Here is a 17,704-nt window from a genome sequence, read left to right as displayed (position 1 = left end):
ATGCTAATGTAGTGGTTAATGTTTTGTTTTCTCTAGAAAATGTAAAAGAAGAGATTGTGGTCAATTCTGATCAAAGATTATGCAGTTTGTTAAATTCTGTGTTAGAGAAATGTAGCACTGATAGAACAAAAATAGAAAGTGTGTCTGAAATTCGAAATCTGTTAGACAGATGTTCAGGCCAAACACAATTCTCTCAAAATATTCAGCAAGATTGTCAGGAGTTTTTAATGTATATGCTTGATGTATTGCATGCTGAAGGTGTAGATGTAGATCACCTGTTTGGGCTTTCTTATCAATGGCAGCATGACTGCGAGAACTGTAGGGTATCAAGTACTACTAGTGTAGACTCAGAAAGATTTATATATTTAACTTTGCCAGACAGTAAATCAGTCTCCTTTAATAAGCTAGTAAAAGCAGCTGATCACAACATGGAATGTAGCCAATGTAAATCTGAAATGATGTCAACATTATTTATACGAACATATGGCCAGTATGTCATTTTAATGTTCCAACGATGTAGGCCTGATGGAACAAAATTGACAACTTTAATTAAAAATGTTGTGGCTTCACAGTTGTCAATATCAGGAAGGACTTTTGTAACTGTAGCAATTATATATCATGACGGTCCTTCAATAACATCAGGACATTACACAGCTTATTTAAAGTCTAGAAATGGCTGGTCATTCTGCAACGATTCTGTTTTAATTTTCAAAAAAAAATTGCCGTATGACCTTAAAAATTCTTACCTGGTGTTTTTAAAACCAAAATTTTAGGGAAAGAATCTCGGGATGTGCTCTGAGGAATTTCAAGAAGTTCTAATGGCTCCTACACGATTTGGCCTTGAGGATAAGTGTAGTACAGAGACATAACTTCTTACCATAACACTGGACGTCATGGTAAAATAACTGCACTTTGAATGAGTTCAGAAAAACTATTTCTTTTTATAAGCTAATTCAAGCAGCCAATCAAAACATGGAGTAGAGGGCATGTAAGTCTGCAATGCTGTCTACTGTTTTATATTGCTTTGTGATTAAAAGTGATGTAGAGAATTAAATAATTGTAGTAGTCATAGAGGTAGTGTAAGTCTGCTTCATAGTAAGCAGTATCAGTGTCATAGGAAATGTAGAACATGAGTGAGCAAGAAGGGTAAGATATTAGTAGTCCAGGATTGTGAAAATGATCTTCAACATTTTAATTCTGAAAGTTGCGGAAATACAACATGACGGGATTGGCTTACAAGAATTCCAAGAGTTATAAATGGCTCTGACATGATTTGGCCTTGTGGAAACCTGTGGTAGAGAGCGAGAAGTCATTTATTGTATGTAACATATTTTTCAAAACGATGGAGGTTTTCTTTCAGAAAGTGGCGGGCTGAAAGTAATAACAGCACAACAGAGTGTAACCTGTTCATAGGACATCCTTCAACGTCATGGAAAGTAAGTTAACTTTAAGGAGTTCTGAATTCTCATTTGTTATGTTGTATGGGTTTTTTAAACACAATCATTTTGATTGTGGTTTTTTTCCCCGCTGTTACATGATGAATACCTTCAAGTCACTGTTTTTAGTGAAATTTGATACATTCTGAGAACAGCAAAAATAAACCATTTAACATGTATAATTAATTCTGTACTGTTTGCATTTATGATGTACATGTAGAACTGTGTAGGAGGCATGGAGAAGGTGAGGCTTCTGTAAGTGTCAAAGTTGTTGCATACAGTGCTCATATTCTACGTAGTCTTTCATATGATAGACTACATTTCCACAATGAGATACCTAAGCAAAGGAAACACAGGTGATATGATTGTGGAATGAGCAAAAAAAATTGCAAGTTTTTCAATTATATTACCTGTGTTTCCTAACATTACACATCACATTGTGTAGATGAGGTTTAGGCCTGTTCCTGGAGACAGAGGAGGTCTGACATTTGTTCAAGAGTGCAGTGGACATGACTCACTTCGTTGGTAGGCCTGCACATATATTATCTCCTCTGTATTCTTCAACAAACCTAAATTTAATCTGCAACTCTGAGTAGGACTTACCTGAAACAAATCTGTGGATAGGTTACACCTTATCGGCATCTTGAAACAATCTTTTAAAATGTTAGGGTCAGATTTATGATGGCCGTGCGCCTCTTTTGCTCCGCTGTCGGTCACTTTTATGTAAAAGATGCACCATGTTGCAAGATAGGTTTCAGTTCATCTCCAGCAAGATACCATCAGTTTAAAATGTATATAATTAGCACTGTGTAGGGGGCATGCAGAAGCTGAAGCTTTTGTAAGTGTCATAGTTGTTGCATGCAGTGCTGCACTTCTGGGTACTGTTTCATATGCCGGACTACATCTGCACTATGAGATACCTAAGCAAAGGCAAAACATGTGATGTGATTGTGAAATGAGGAAAAGAAACTCCACATTTTTCAATTACATCACCTGTGTTTCCTAAGTTTACGAATGACATTGTGCAGATGAAGTTTAGGTCTGTCCACGGACACAGAAGAGGTCTGGCCTTTGTTCAAGAGTGAAGTGGACATGACTTACTTCATTGGTAGGCCTTCACATGTATTATCTCCTCTGTATTCTTCAACAAGCATAAATTTGATATGCAATCCTGAGTAGGCCTCACCTTAAACAAACCTCTGGAGAGGCCACACCTTATCGTCATCCTGAATCAATCATTTCAAATGTTAGGGACAGATTTATGATAGGTGTATGCCTCTTTTGCGCCACTGTGCGTCACTTTTGTGATGCAGCGGCGGTGCAAAAGATTTGCTTTGAGGCGACAAAATTACAAATTGATGCATCTAGGCAGATGTGTCATGCTGTAAAAAACCCGTGCCACATGAAACCGATGCAGCAGTGATGCAAAAGATGCACCATGTTGCAAGACAGGCCTGACTTCATCTCCAACAAGATAAGAAGCTAAGTCTTCTGTAAATGTCAAAATTGTTGTATATACTGCTCAACTTCTATGTACTCTTTGATATGCTAGACTCCATCTGCACTATGAGATACCTAACCAAAGGCAACACAGGTGATGTGATTGTGAAATGAGGAAAAGAAACTCCACATTTTTCAATTACATCACCAGTGTTTCCTAAGTTTACGAATGACATTGTGCAGATGAACTTTAGGTCTGTCCACGGACACAGAAGAGGTCTGGCCTTTGTTCAAGAGTGAAGTGGACATGACTTACTTCATTGGTAGGCCTTCACATGTATTATATCCTCTGTTCTCTTCAACAACTCGAAATTTCATTTGGAACCCTGAGTAGGCCTCACCTCAAACAAACCTCTGGATAGGACACATCTTATTGGCATCCTGAAACAATCATTTAAAATGTTAGTGTCTTGCGACACTTTTGTGAGACAACAGCAGTGCAAAAGATGCACCATGTTTTAAGATAGGCCTCACTTCATCTGCATCAAGATACTGTTAGTTTAAAATGTATATCTTTAGGACTGTGTAGGGGGCCTGGAGAAGCAGAAGCTTCTGTAAGTGTCAAAGTTGTTGAAAAACTGTTTGTCCTTCAATCTTTTCCCTTGTCTTTTCTAATTTTTAAATACATGTTTTAATATTTTTCAAATGTTTGTTCTCTCTTTCACAGTATGAAAGTATAAAAATAAAAAGTGAGTAAGTTAACGACAATTATAAGGTAAATGTTTTGTACTCTTTTCGTTACATTTCTATCACATTCACCTACTATTAGTTCCACAGCTTCATTTCTTTAACCCTCAGTTTCCTGCCTTTGCTACTTTCCTCATTCCTTTCTCTATTACCTACTTACTCAACTCCTTCCACTCTTTTTCTCAGTCCCTCTCTTCTCATAGTTCCTCACTCTTGTTCACTCACTCCGTCTCTATTACTCTTAGTGTCTTTTACTGATCACTCTTTCACTACTTGTTCATAATGCTTTCTCTGTGTAGTTGAAGCACACTAAGGGGCATATTATGAAAACAGCCAATAAAATTATTGCTGTTTTTATTGGCAGAAAACTGCTGCAAAAGTGGTTTTAGCGGCAGTTTTCTGCCGCAAAAGCGGCTTTAGCGACACATTTCTGCCGATAAAAGCTGCAAAACTTTTATTGGCTATGTTGAAGATATCGCTCTATGTTATTTACATTTCTTTGCTGTTTCAATTAATCTTTTTCTGTTATTTTTTCTTTTCTGTTTTCTGTTTTTTCTCTCTGTTATTCCTTATGTTTTACTCTTATTTTGAACATTCACTCACATTCTCCAAGAAACTCTTCTTTGTTATTGTTCTACTCTCTTTTTTTTCTTTCACTTCCTTTTTTATTTTGTTTTTCACAATTATACCCTCTTCTATCTTTTCTTCGGTAAATAGATCTATTAAACAGTATCTCTGGTTTACTCCCTATAGCTGTCTTTCTTTTAACATTACTCTCTGTTTACTTCCCTTATACTAACTCTTCTTTTTTTTTTTTTTTTGGTTCGCTCCCGGTTCGCGAATTGGGAAGCGAACGGGGAAGCGAACCAAAAGAAATAGAGCTTGCCAGAGTGCTAAACATTCTAGTAATTTTTTTTGAAAGGGGAGGTAGTTCTGAAAAGAACTTTTTTTTAAATGTTTTTGTTGTTTTATATTTTTTTTTATTTTTCTGAACATTTTTTGTTTTTTTTGTATTTTTTGAACAGTTTTATGTTTTTTTTGGTTTTTGATGGAGGGGAAACAACAAAAAACAGGCATTGGAAAGGGCTCAACAGGAGCAAAAAAAAATTACTGTCTGGGGCGTTTAGGGCAATTGTGATTTTCATAAGCTCGGTTGATTAAGGTAATACTCATATTGCCACAAGACAGTAATGCACCACAATACAAGCAGGTAAACTTCATATGGACAAAGTTGTCCTGAATGTTTGGCACGGTTTCCCGTGCCTCTGCTGCTGTCAAAGATATCTGTGATGATGACCTGGCCACAGGAGTTGTTGGGTTGTCCTGCTGGTCACGCATCTCTGCCCGGCTGTAGTTTAATGGATGCCACCTGCTCATGTGACGATGCATGGTGTAGTTACCGAAGCTATACTTTTTTAAGGTGCCTCTAGATAACTTCTCTCTACATATGAGGCAGGTGACATATCTGGCATTTACTTTCTTCTGCCCTTCAGGGATCGAAAAAAACTGCCAAATAAAACTGGTTTTCCGATGTGAAACCCGGGGCTGCTCTTCTAAAAACTGTGGTCCTTCTGTCTCCTCTTCCTCTTGATCATCCTCTTCCTCCTCTGTGTTGCTGATGAACTGGGGAGGTGGTCCTCTCTTCCCATGAGGAGGTGGTGGTGGTGGTGGGGGTCCACCAGCTGAAGCTACCAATGAAGCCATTGCTGAAATATCAAAAAAGGTCTTCCTCTCACAAAGATGAAAGTCAGAGTGAGGAAAGAAGGAGGGGTTTTCATCATTTGGGAAAAACAATAGTTCTAAACCAATGAAAAGTGTTATTTTTAGGTCACCTGACCTAGCCTTACATCATTATGAAACCAAAAGTGAAATGAACCAATGAAAAGTTTTATTAACAAGTCACATGACCTGTTACGCTTAAGTTACGCGCTGCGGAACGCGCCCCGGATCGCTTCCGGGTCACTGCGCTTCGCGCCTCGGTTCGCGCTCCGGAGCACTTCCGGGTGCGCTAACGCGGCGCGTCATAAGACGCATTACGCGGCAACGCGATACGTCGCGCTTTCGCGACGCGCCCCTGATCGCTTCCGGGGAGCTGCGCTTCGCGTCTCAGTTCGTGTACCGGAGCACTTCCGGGTGCGCTAACGCGGCGCGTCATAAGACGCATTACGCGACAACGTGATACGTCGCGCTTCCGCGACGCGTCACGATGTTGATTTCTAACGCGCCAGTTGCGCAAACGGAACGTTTACCGGTTCGCAGACCGGGTCGCGGCATCAAATTGAGCTAACGGGAAGCTTCCCGGTTCGCGAACCGGGAGCGAAGAAAAAAAAATATTTACAAAAAAAATTATTAATAAACATATAACATATATTTTTGGATTTAAAGAAGAATACATTTTACAGCTACAGATATTAGTTTTTAAAAAACCAATGAAATTCACTGAAAAAACCATAGGTTATAGACCATATATAGTTAGGAATTAGCATTTACAAAACCTTGAAAATTCACTGAAAAAACCATAGGTTATAGACCATATATAGTTAGGAATTAGCATTTAAAAAACCTTATTTTACTCACACAAAACCACGAGCAGCGCACACAGCGCTCTTTGCCTACCTGGAACACGCCTGCACGCCAGCACGCCAGCACTCTGCCATAGTCCCTGGGTTGCCTACGCTGTGAGTCTCGCCGCCATCAACATCCAGGAGCGGCTAGAGACTACAGCTCCCAGTGGGCTTAGCGCGGACTTCCTGCCACCGCTGTTCTCGCGCCCGGAGGCGCTACAAAGCGGAGCCTCGACCTCGGTGGAGCGGGGGTCACGAGCAGCGCACACAGCGCTCTTTGCCTACCTGGAACACGCCTGCACGCCAGCACGCCAGCACTCTGCCATAGTCCCTGGGTTGCCTACGCTGTGAGTCTCGCCGCCATCAACATCCAGGAGCGGCTAGAGACTACAGCTCCCAGTGGGCTTAGCGCGGACTTCCTGCCACCGCTGTTCTCGCGCCCGGAGGCGCTACAAAGCGGAGCCTCGACCTCGGTGGAGCGGGGGTCACGAGCAGCGCACACAGCGCTCTTTGCCTACCTGGAACACGCCTGCACGCCAGCACGCCAGCACTCTGCCATAGTCCCTGGGTTGCCTACGCTGTGAGTCTCGCCGCCATCAACATCCAGGAGCGGCTAGAGACTACAGCTCCCAGTGGGCTTAGCGCGGACTTCCTGCCACCGCTGTTCTCGCGCCCGGAGGCGCTACAAAGCGGAGCCTCGACCTCGGTGGAGCGGGGGTCACGAGCAGCGCACACAGCGCTCTTTGCCTACCTGGAACACGCCTGCACGCCAGCACGCCAGCACTCTGCCATAGTCCCTGGGTTGCCTACGCTGTGAGTCTCGCCGCCATCAACATCCAGGAGCGGCTAGAGACTACAGCTCCCAGTGGGCTTAGCGCGGACTTCCTGCCACCGCTGTTCTCGCGCCCGGAGGCGCTACAAAGCGGAGCCTCGACCTCCGCGTCGCGGACGCGCGCGGGCGACGCCGGGCGGAGCCCGGGCAGAGGGCGGGCCGTCTAAGGCCGTCCAAGGACGACCAGGGACGGGACGGGCCACGTCCTTAACATCTTCTACAATGGGTAAGCGCAAATTGGCAACACCAGTGGCGGATGAAGCTAAGGCGAAGGTGCCCAAGTATACTACAAGTATACTTACATATCTAACTACCAAGGTGGGGGAACTATCATCTAAGATTGCTGAGTCCGAGCGTGAACTGGGCCTTGCTTCTAGTCCCGGGTCTGCTGATACTTCATATGCCTCATCCTTAAATTGTATACCTTTGGAGCCTCGGGTTATAATTGAGGCTTGTAGACCCACCTTGTCACTTCCTGCTACAGTTCTTCCATGCCCGGCCATACCTGAAATTGTGATACCTAACCCCCCTTTGAGTCCCGGGGTTGCTGGAAGGTCGGTGTCAACTATGGCTGGCTCTACCCAGCCAGCCCTTCTGACGGAGGAAGTCATTATGGCCTTATTGGAAAAACTGTTTACAGATAGACTTGAGACTGCTTTAATCCAGATTGCTTCGGATATTAATGAAACTCTGAAGGACTGTGTTAAGAACCTTATATCAAAATGTGATCGTATAAATGATGTTCTTAATGCTCGGGCCCCTGCATTTTCTATGCCTTTGGCGCCATGTCCTTCAGTTGTAAAGGTCACTATCCCTAAAGTTGGTGACCCACCTGTAACTAGACCAGTTAATATCCCTCTTTTACCTGTGCCACCAAAAGGGAAAGTAGACAATGGAATATACATCCCCACGACAGAGGTTGCCCTTGGTTCAAATTGTTCCACAAGGCCTAGAGGCCAGTGGGGGGCCCCGGAAAAAAGGGTACCACCAATAAATTTACCACCGGATTCAACACCCTTTGTCGCAATTCTGGTTAACGTGCCTAAACTCGAAGACGGAGCGATAGAACAACATGAGTGTCTGCTCAGGCACGTTAAAAAATGGTGTAATGCCAACTGCACGGGAGAAAGTAACATCGCGGATAATATTGTAACAAGTAGACGGGTAAACTGGGTGGGTAAAAGCAAGAAAGAGGTTGCAGGAGACTGCGTCATTGTAAATTTTAAATCTAAGAATGTCGCGAGTCGACTTTTCTGGGATGACTCCCCTTTGGATCCCGTAAGTAAAGGGGTGCGGGCGATGCCTCTGGGTTTCTTTTATCCCCGTCCACATAGGTTAGTTGTAAATGAGAATATTAAGTTACAGTCTATTGATAACACTTGGGCAGAGGACAACCTTATCTCACCTATGCCTTTTAATGTCTGGATGACTAAGCCAACTAAAGCTAATGGTGCAGTAAATGTTACAAGGAATACACTCTCTAATAATCTACCATTGTCAAATATGTTTTCAGCATTAGCTGATAGAGTAGACATTGAATGACTAGCACCTGTACCCGACCAGGATAACTTGATTTGCCCAGTCAATACTGATGTGGCCCTACCTGTTGTTAGAGTCGAATCTGTTATTAATGACCCATTACAGTTAGGGGGAGTGCACATACGGTTATTATCATGGAACATCGCAGGCCTACGGGCAAAACAAGATGACTTTATTTGGTTACAATTAGTGAAGAACCATGATATTGTCGCATTACAAGAAACTTGGTCGAAAGATAAAGGTTTCTGGGTAGAAGGATATATTTCTTTCTTTGTTGATGCTCTGAGTTCCACATCGGGTAGGGACACAGGGGGTTTGTTATTCCTTGTTTCAGTTAAAATTGCTGGTAATGTTAGAGAAATCCCTAGTTTTTCTCACTATTTCCAAATGGTGGAAATTAGTTTGGCTGATAAGAATAAGATTGTATTAATAAACTGTTATAACTCCATGCAGGTGGGACCCCCAAATTTTGTTTTAGATGGTCTATCAGACTTTTTAACCAAATATATGTCAAAACAAACCACTTTTGTCCAGTGTATAATGATGGGCGATTTTAATGTTCATTTGTGTGAGTCCCATTGCCAGATTATTGATGAAAATGGTCCTGATCATACTTTATCGCCACACTTTGAACATAGTCCAAAGGGTGTGGCAATGGAAAACATGCTCTCATCAAATGATCTATATGAACCAGGGATCGCAGATACATCAAACCGTGTGGTCACATATAACGCTAGGGGCAGTGAATCAATTATAGACTATTTTTTTATGTCTTCAGGGCTCCTTCGTTATGTATTATTTTATAATGCAATTGTTAGTGGATTTAGTGACCACAACCCTGTGTTATTGGTTTTAGATACTCTCTCTGGTTTGCATAAAGGAGTAGCTAGGACTACCTCTATAAGGGACGTGAGGAGCAAAGACCAAGGCAGACGCCTCAAATGGTGCAAAGTCTGCCCAGAGGATTTTCATGGTCGTATTGTGCAGGATATGGGAGCTGAATTTGGGATATGTTTGAATAGAGAGATGAGGGGAGGGGAAGTTGTGAGTGCCTTTGAAGCTATTTGTGCTAGAGTGGATAAAGATCTCAGAGTCAAACCAGGGAAAGGTTCGGCCCCAGTGTGTAGATGGTTTGACCATTCCTGCTCACAGGCACACGCAGCTCTGCGGAAAGGTCTTAAACAATCGCCTAGAGATAGAACTTTGGTGGCAGATCTAAGAAGACAATACGCTTTGGCAGTCAAACTTCGAAAAAAAGCCATCAAAGATGAAGCCTGGGACTCTTTGATGGACCCCATTACCCTTAAACATAGCTCCAAATTTTGGGCTATAATTAATAATCCCTTGTTTTCTCACACATCTAATCAGGACCTTGAAATTAATATATCTGAAGCCGATTGGATTAATCATTTTTCCAACATATATGGTTCAAACGAAATTGCTGAGGTGTTTAAAATACCTTACTCCTCGGCTTCTCATATTAAGTTAGATTTCACCAAATCAGAAGTAGAGTTGGCAATTTTAGGCTCAGCTGCAAATAAAGCCCCGGGCCCGGATGGGGTTCCCCCGGACTTATACAAACTTAATTCAGAGTTGTGGGCTGAGATTTTAGCTAATGTTTTTAATTGTGTGTATGAGGGGGGGTTGCCAAAATCATGGTCATGTGCCATTATAGTTCCTATTTTTAAAAAGGGCCTAAGAAGCGACCCAAAGTGTTTTCGGCCAATTTCGCTATTGGATTCCTCAATGAAGATTTTGGGCAAAGTCCTGCTTGCTAGAATTAACACCTGGTCCACAGTTAACAATATTCTAGTTGATGCCCAATACGGGTTTCGTGCTGGGAGGGGGACTGAGGACCAATGCCTAAATCTTCATTTGTTAATCTCGAAATACACAACTGTCAAAAAAGGGTCAATTTATGTTGCATTCATGGACCTATCCACAGCTTTCGATTTGGTGAATAGAGCTCGATTATGGACTATGTTGCTAAAGCTGGGTTTGGACCCCCCCCTTGTATATTTTCTGGCAGAATTACATAAAGATCTGAAAGCCTCAATCAGAATGGACCAGGAAGGTAATCGTACCGCTTGATTCAAATCAAGCAGGGGAGTGCGGCAGGGCTGCATTCTTGCGCCCATGCTATTCACCTTGTATATAAATTCACTTGAGGAAACTCTTTTATCGGCGACCTTGGATACTCCGCGTGCAGGGGAAACTCGTATTCCGGTTCTCCTGTACGCGGATGATGCCGCTTTAATAGCTCGGACTCCTATAGGTCTACAAAAACTTTTAAATGCTTTTAATGATTTTATGCTATCATTAGACTTAGTGATAAACAACTCCAAATCACACGTCATGGCTTTTGGGGCTGGTAAAAACAACTCCAGACAGTTTTATTGTAATGGCGACGTGATCACCAATGTTAAAGTTTTTACATACCTGGGTGTAATTTTTGATAATAAGGGGAGTTGGGCTCCGCAAATTGTAGCTAAAACTAAGGCGGTTAGAAGCTCAGCCACTGCTATTTTAAGTTTTGCTAGGAGACTGGGCGGGAAGCCAACAGGTGCCTTACTTAACTTGTACAGGGCAAAATCAGTGGCAATAGCCAGGTATGGCTCTGGTCTGTGGGGCTATGTAAATAGTGAATCAATTCAAAGGGAAGAAAATAAATTCCTGCGTTCTACCTTAGGGCTCCCCCAATCTACAGCCACGTTTTCAGTCCACCAGGAAGTTGGGTTTGGTTATATATCGGACACCCTTCTTATGGCCCCTATCCTGTTATGGATAAGGCTTTGGACAAATAAAAACTTGGGCCTAAATCATAAAATACTGGCGGACTGTTTAAAACTGGATAATTACAAAAGTATAGATTGGCTTTCACATATAAAGAAGTGCTCCTTGGATCTGGGCCGCCCTGATATTTTTCTTATTCCTCAGGGTCTTAAGAAATCAGATTTAGCCTGGGTGAAGGCCAACTTTATAACTAGGAAAAACGTGGAGAGGGAAGAATGCCAACTACTCAAGCCCACGGTCAGAGCCCACTATCTGACTATTACGCGTCTTACCATCCAACCGTACCTTACTATTGTCACTATCCCCTTTCATAGGTGGCTTCTGGTTAAACTTCGGTTTAACCAGATTTATACGGTTTTGTGTGACAGTCACGGTTGGTTTAAGGAGGAAGATGCCCCTGTCTGTAAGTGTGATAGTTTTTCTGCTCAAAATAATATGCACTTTATGCTATTTTGTAATTTTTTCATTGAGCCCAGACAGAAATACCTTGTACCATTATTGAAGGAAAAAGCTTTTCTTCAGGCAAAACCTGCTCTCCTGTACCTCCAATTAATGGATTCTACATTGGCCATGTTTAGCGTGGCCAACTATCTTGTTGCTGCGGTTAGGATCAGGAGGAAAAGACTTAAAGATGTAAATATTGGTGCCTTGTGAAGATAAATGAAATGGATGTTGTTTTCATTTTAAAATGTCTATTTTATTGAGTATTCTCTCTTTTATGATGTATTTTTATAATGTATATTAATTAATTATTATTGTTGTTTCCTCATATCATGTATTTTTTATGAAATTATCACTGACTGATGCTTTTGTATATGTTTATGAATTTGTTCTGCCTTTTTGTGATGTGATTGTAGAATGCTTTTATGATTTTTAAACTAAATCGAATAAAGTGGTTTTGACTTGACTTGACTCACACAAAACCATTGAAATTCCATATATAGTTAGTTGTACTAACTATATATCGCGCACCCGCAATCCACTGCTGATCATGTCACATATTATGTGTTTTGTAGGAGAAGGAAATTCACTTCTGTCACGTCCACATCACGGTCCTTGGACCTTCTGAAAATTGGATGAAAGACACTGAGCACCTGTATGAAAGTATATTTTCACTTTATTGATTTTGCACCGTATTATGGGTTATAAACATTGTACACTCAATCGGGAGTATGCACGAAGGGTACCCTTTGCCATGGGATGAGTCTCCACGGGACAGATGTTAAATCGGGCACTAGACCGACCCAAAAGTGAGGAAACATGGGGCGCTTTTGTTCCGGGAGACTTTAAGACCTTATCCTTGGTTATTTCAATTTGTGGGCCAACCGGGGCACTAGTCCGAAAGAAATCTAGACCTGACAAAATGAGAGAAAATGTATAAAAATGAGGAAATATACTGTGTTGCCTAAATACAAGCAATGTAGTATAGTCAATACTAACTTAAACCATTCCAAGATGGTGGTTCCTCGAGGCTGTGTTAATAACAGTTCATATACAAATATCGCGATTGTGATAATAATTGTGGTTTTTACCTTACTTATCATAATGAGTTCTCCGACAATGCATATGTAAATGGTATCGAGAATCAATGGTATTTGTAAAGGATAATTTCATTGTAAATATGAAGGATGGTTACCACTCCAAGATGGTGGCGCCTTGTAACAGTGAAAATAACAATGCAAGGGGACTTCCTTTATGTCCATGAATAACCGACAAAGTGTATATTATGTTGTGACCCACAGGGGTAATCACGTGTGATCAAGACAAGATTCATTGTCGAAACGCGTAGCGTGTTAACTGAGCAAATAAATTTATGCTGAGTATTCCTGAGTGCGTCTCCTTGCTTGTAAGCAGAACTGTGGAAAATATATATATATATATTCACTGAAAAAACCATAGGTTATAGACCATATATAGTTAGGAATTAGCATTTACAAAACCTTGAAAATTCACTGAAAAAACCATAGGTTATAGACCATATATAGTTAGGAATTAGCATTTAAAAAACCTTATTTTACTCACACAAAACCATTGAAATTCCATATATAGTTAGTTGTACTAACTATATATCGCGCACCCGCAATCCACTGCTGATGATGTCACATATTACATCATTCATGACATGGTCAGTGACATCACTGATGACATCACTGATGACGTCTCATTTGACATTACTCATGACATCATTCATGTGATGATACGATGAACCTCTTCAGACTCTAATATAACCGTAGATACACTCAGTGTAAACAGACACTCACAGACTGTCACTCATCCATGGAGTTACTCACACACCTAATCAGTCTTGCAAAGAATCAATCACACCTCCATTTGCTCAACTATATCGTTAAACACACCTTACTTATTGAAACATATAATAACACATATTTACTCTGTTATACAATCCCTGATACAAGTTCACAATAATCCATACAGCCACTCACACATTCACTTGCTCTTATGCACAGTTATTTATATATGTCAACTACCACATGTACTGTGTTTTACATATGTACTTACTTTGACATGTAGCACTGAGATATCCATTCACTCACCAATACACTCATACACACAGTAAACCGCCCATACAGCTGTTTCCACATGCACTTTTGAACCCATACATCTATGCACAGAGTCATACACCTCCCAGCCACCCACACACACTCTCAGTCTCCAATACAAATGCTTGGGCAACCAATCAATAACCCATATAGTTACTCATATAGCTAATGATCAACACATGCAGCAGTTTACAGAACAACAGACATAATGATGCACAAATTAAGACAGTTTAGTCACTAACCCATGCGCTCAGTGAGACACATTTAACCACTCACTCATACAGTCAGTCATGCACCTACTAAATTCATCATCCAGACACTTATACATCCACTCATTCTTCAATATATAAGACATATTTTAACTTTACAGAAACATACAGTCACTGGATGTTGTCATCAGTGATGTCATCAGTGATGTCATTTGAGATGTCATCAGTGATGTCATCAGTGATGTCACTGACCATGTCATGAATGATGTAATATGTGACATCATCAGCAGTGGATTGCGGGTGCGCGATATATAGTTAGTACAACTAACTATATATGGAATTTCAATGGTTTTGTGTGAGTAAAATAAGGTTTTTTAAATGCTAATTCCTAACTATATATGGTCTATAACCTATGGTTTTTTCAGTGAATTTTCAAGGTTTTGTAAATGCTAATTCCTAACTATATATGGTCTATAACCTATGGTTTTTTCAGTGAATTTCATAGGTTTTTTAATAGCAAATCTTTATAAAAATAATACATTTTAAATCTAATTTTATATTTTATAATTTTTTTATTTTTTTTTTAATATTATTTTTAGTGCGCTCCCGGGGCGCGGACAGGTGAACGCACGGGTAAGCGCCATCTTGCGGCGCGCCCCAGGGCGCGTACTAATGCGCGTCCCGGAAGCGCTATTGCCGAGAACGAAAACAACATTGTGACGTATCGCGTAGCCGCCACGCCTTGCGTCATAAGACACGTATCGCGTAGCCGCGAGATGCGTCTTATGACGCACCGCGTAAGCGCACCCGGAAGCGCATACGATCGCGCAACGTAAGCGCCCCGATGCGCTTACGCTACACGCCCGGGACGCGCCCCGGGGCGCGTAGCGTAAGCGCGTCAAACCATGTGACTTTAAAATAACACTTTTCATTGGTTCAGAACTTTTTTTTTTTCCAAATTGTGTGAAACCCACCCATTTCTCTCACTATTGCTTTGTACTTGGAGAGAGCAAGAGCTGTTGTGTCTACTCTATCTCCTACTTTTCTGATCTCCAGCAATGGCTGCAAGAGAGTCATCCAGCAGTGATTCAGAGGGATTTTTAGATGAGGACCCTCCTCAGCAAAAGAAAAAAACCCATTTCATCTGGAAATTTTACGAAATCCCAGAAGGACAGAAAAAAGTCAACGCTCCCAAAGTAACATGCAAAATATGTGGGAGTAGTTTATCCAGAGGCAATCCTCTGAAAAAATATAGTTTTGGGAATGCTAATTTGATCCGGCATGTTAAAAGAAGACACCCTAACAACTTTGCCAGGGAGAGTGTCAGAGAGCTGGCACGGAATGCACCCACAGATGGCGGCAGCACCTCCACTGGTGGAGCAACACCTTCGGGACCACCCCGTGGAAGAATGGTCCCTAACATTCAGCCGGTGTTTGCGGGCATCAAATTTTCGTGCAAAGAGTGTGACGAACTGCTCTGCTATGGGGAGCAGAGTGTTGAACTGATTGCCCTAAAGAAACAGCAACACCGCTGCTCTTCCAGTCCCTAAATGTTCAAATTTTTTTGCTCCTGTTGAGCAGTTTTGCAATCCTTGTTTTTGTTTTTTCCCTTGAAAAAAATCCAAAAAAAATATAAAATTGTTTTTAAAAAATATAAAAAAATATAAAACAACAAAAACAAAAAAAATATATAAAACAACAAAATCAAAAAAAAAGTTCTTTTCAGAACTACCTCCAATTTTTAAAAAGAAGCTTTATTTTTTTAAAAGTCTGTCATTTTTAATCTCCATGGTACGCTCCCCCGTACGCTCCCCGGTGCGCGTACCGAGCGCTCACCCCCGCGAAAATCGTTTTTTTTAAAAAAAAATTTTTCACCCGCGGGAGCCTTTTATGGCCCCCACATGAAACCTAGGGGGTCAGGGGGTGTGTACCCTGCCCCCTCTTGCTCATTTCCCCCTTTGATTTTTGCCACCTCTTGTGTCTCAATCCTACCGAGACACAAGATGGCGGCCGCTGCGGACTGTTTCGAATGTTTACAGACACCCGAGAACCAATCAGCTTGCCGTGCGCAAGTCGCGTTGCGCGCCTGGAGCGCTCCCCGGTACGCGTACGGAGGAGCGCTCCAGGCGCGGCTCTAGATATATATCTTTTTTTTAACGTTAATTTCTCAAAATCCACTGTAGCACATATATTGAGACCTACAAAAGGCACATCGGGCTACCAGTCCCTACAATTTTGCCAAGTTTCATGCAAATCCATTCAGCCGTTCGGGCTAAAAGTGAGGCCAACCGCCCTATGGAAAACTCAATGTTAAAAACACGTTTTGGGACCCCCCTTTTTTCTCGGCCCCCCCTTGACGAACCCCCCCCAAATTTTCAAGGGCTGCTCAGAAACAAAATGTTCCATTTTCCTGAAAATTTCAGCCAATTCCGTCTACAAACGCCAAAGTTATTAGACATAGAATTTTCAAAAATCCCATAGGGAAAAAATCCTAACTATATATACCTACTGGCGACCGCCAGTAGGTAATATATATATATATATATATATATAGTAGTATAAGCCTTTATTTCGATAAAAACATATCTTAAAAGCATGGCATTATACAATAATTTAACATCACAAAAGATAATTGAATACACATATTGCAAATAGGATAAAAAATACTGTACAAAAGAGATAAAAGTCTGCATAAGCTTGAATATAAAATCACAAATTAAATATTATCACTGAGCCTTTTAGATCTGATGGACCAAGCCCATCTTAAGAATTTCGACAGTCCACATACATACAGTGACCGAGTATCTGACATCAAAATGCGCAATGCTACAGTGTGGTGTCTAGTTCCCAGTTCTTTGCATAATGGTTTTAACAAACAATTCCTCTGTGATTTGTATGCCGGGCATGCGAACAAAATATGTGCAACGGATCATACTCTGGACTCACAGATAGGGCAAAAGGGAGACGTTTGGAATGGAACTTTCCAGCGGGCAGTCAGTTCGCGGAAAGGAAGAGTTCCAACCCTGAATCTAAAATACAAAGCCCCATCAACGGGCTTCAGAATAATATCAAGGTAGGGTTCCCGGAATGGCACATCCTTGATCCTCAAAAAGCCATCTGTTAGTCTGCCAAGTTTGGGATCAGAGTTGTTTTTACTGGATACCCATCTTCAGTAAAGTTTCTTCAGAGCGGCTTTGGGGGGAGCATATCTGGTTTCCCAGGCATCAGTATGGCCCAACTCGCCAAGCAAGGATTTAACATCTTTGAGCCACTTAATTTTGTGCCAACCTGACATAAACATTACTTCCGCCAGACCCTGGGCATACTTTGCTAGTTCTGGCACACGCCATAGCCAAGCCCATAACAGGAGCGGTCGGACCTTTGCCAGATCTTTAATCGAGTGGCACCCTAGATCGAGTAGCAATGGTACCATGGGGGTGCTCTGTGGGAGTGCCATTAAATCCTTAAGAAATTTATTTTCGGATCTAGAAAGCTGTTCTATATTACTTGTACAACACAGTTCCGCCCCGTAGAGGGCCGAGCTAACTCCTCTCGCCTTGTAAATGTCAATGACCGGGGCAAT

This window comes from Lissotriton helveticus, chromosome 1_1, assembly GCF_964261635.1.
Source record: "Lissotriton helveticus chromosome 1_1, aLisHel1.1, whole genome shotgun sequence".
NCBI classification, from domain to species: Eukaryota; Metazoa; Chordata; class Amphibia; order Caudata; family Salamandridae; genus Lissotriton; species Lissotriton helveticus.
The sequence above is the reverse complement of the archived record's forward strand: the minus strand, read 5'-3'. Positions refer to the sequence as shown.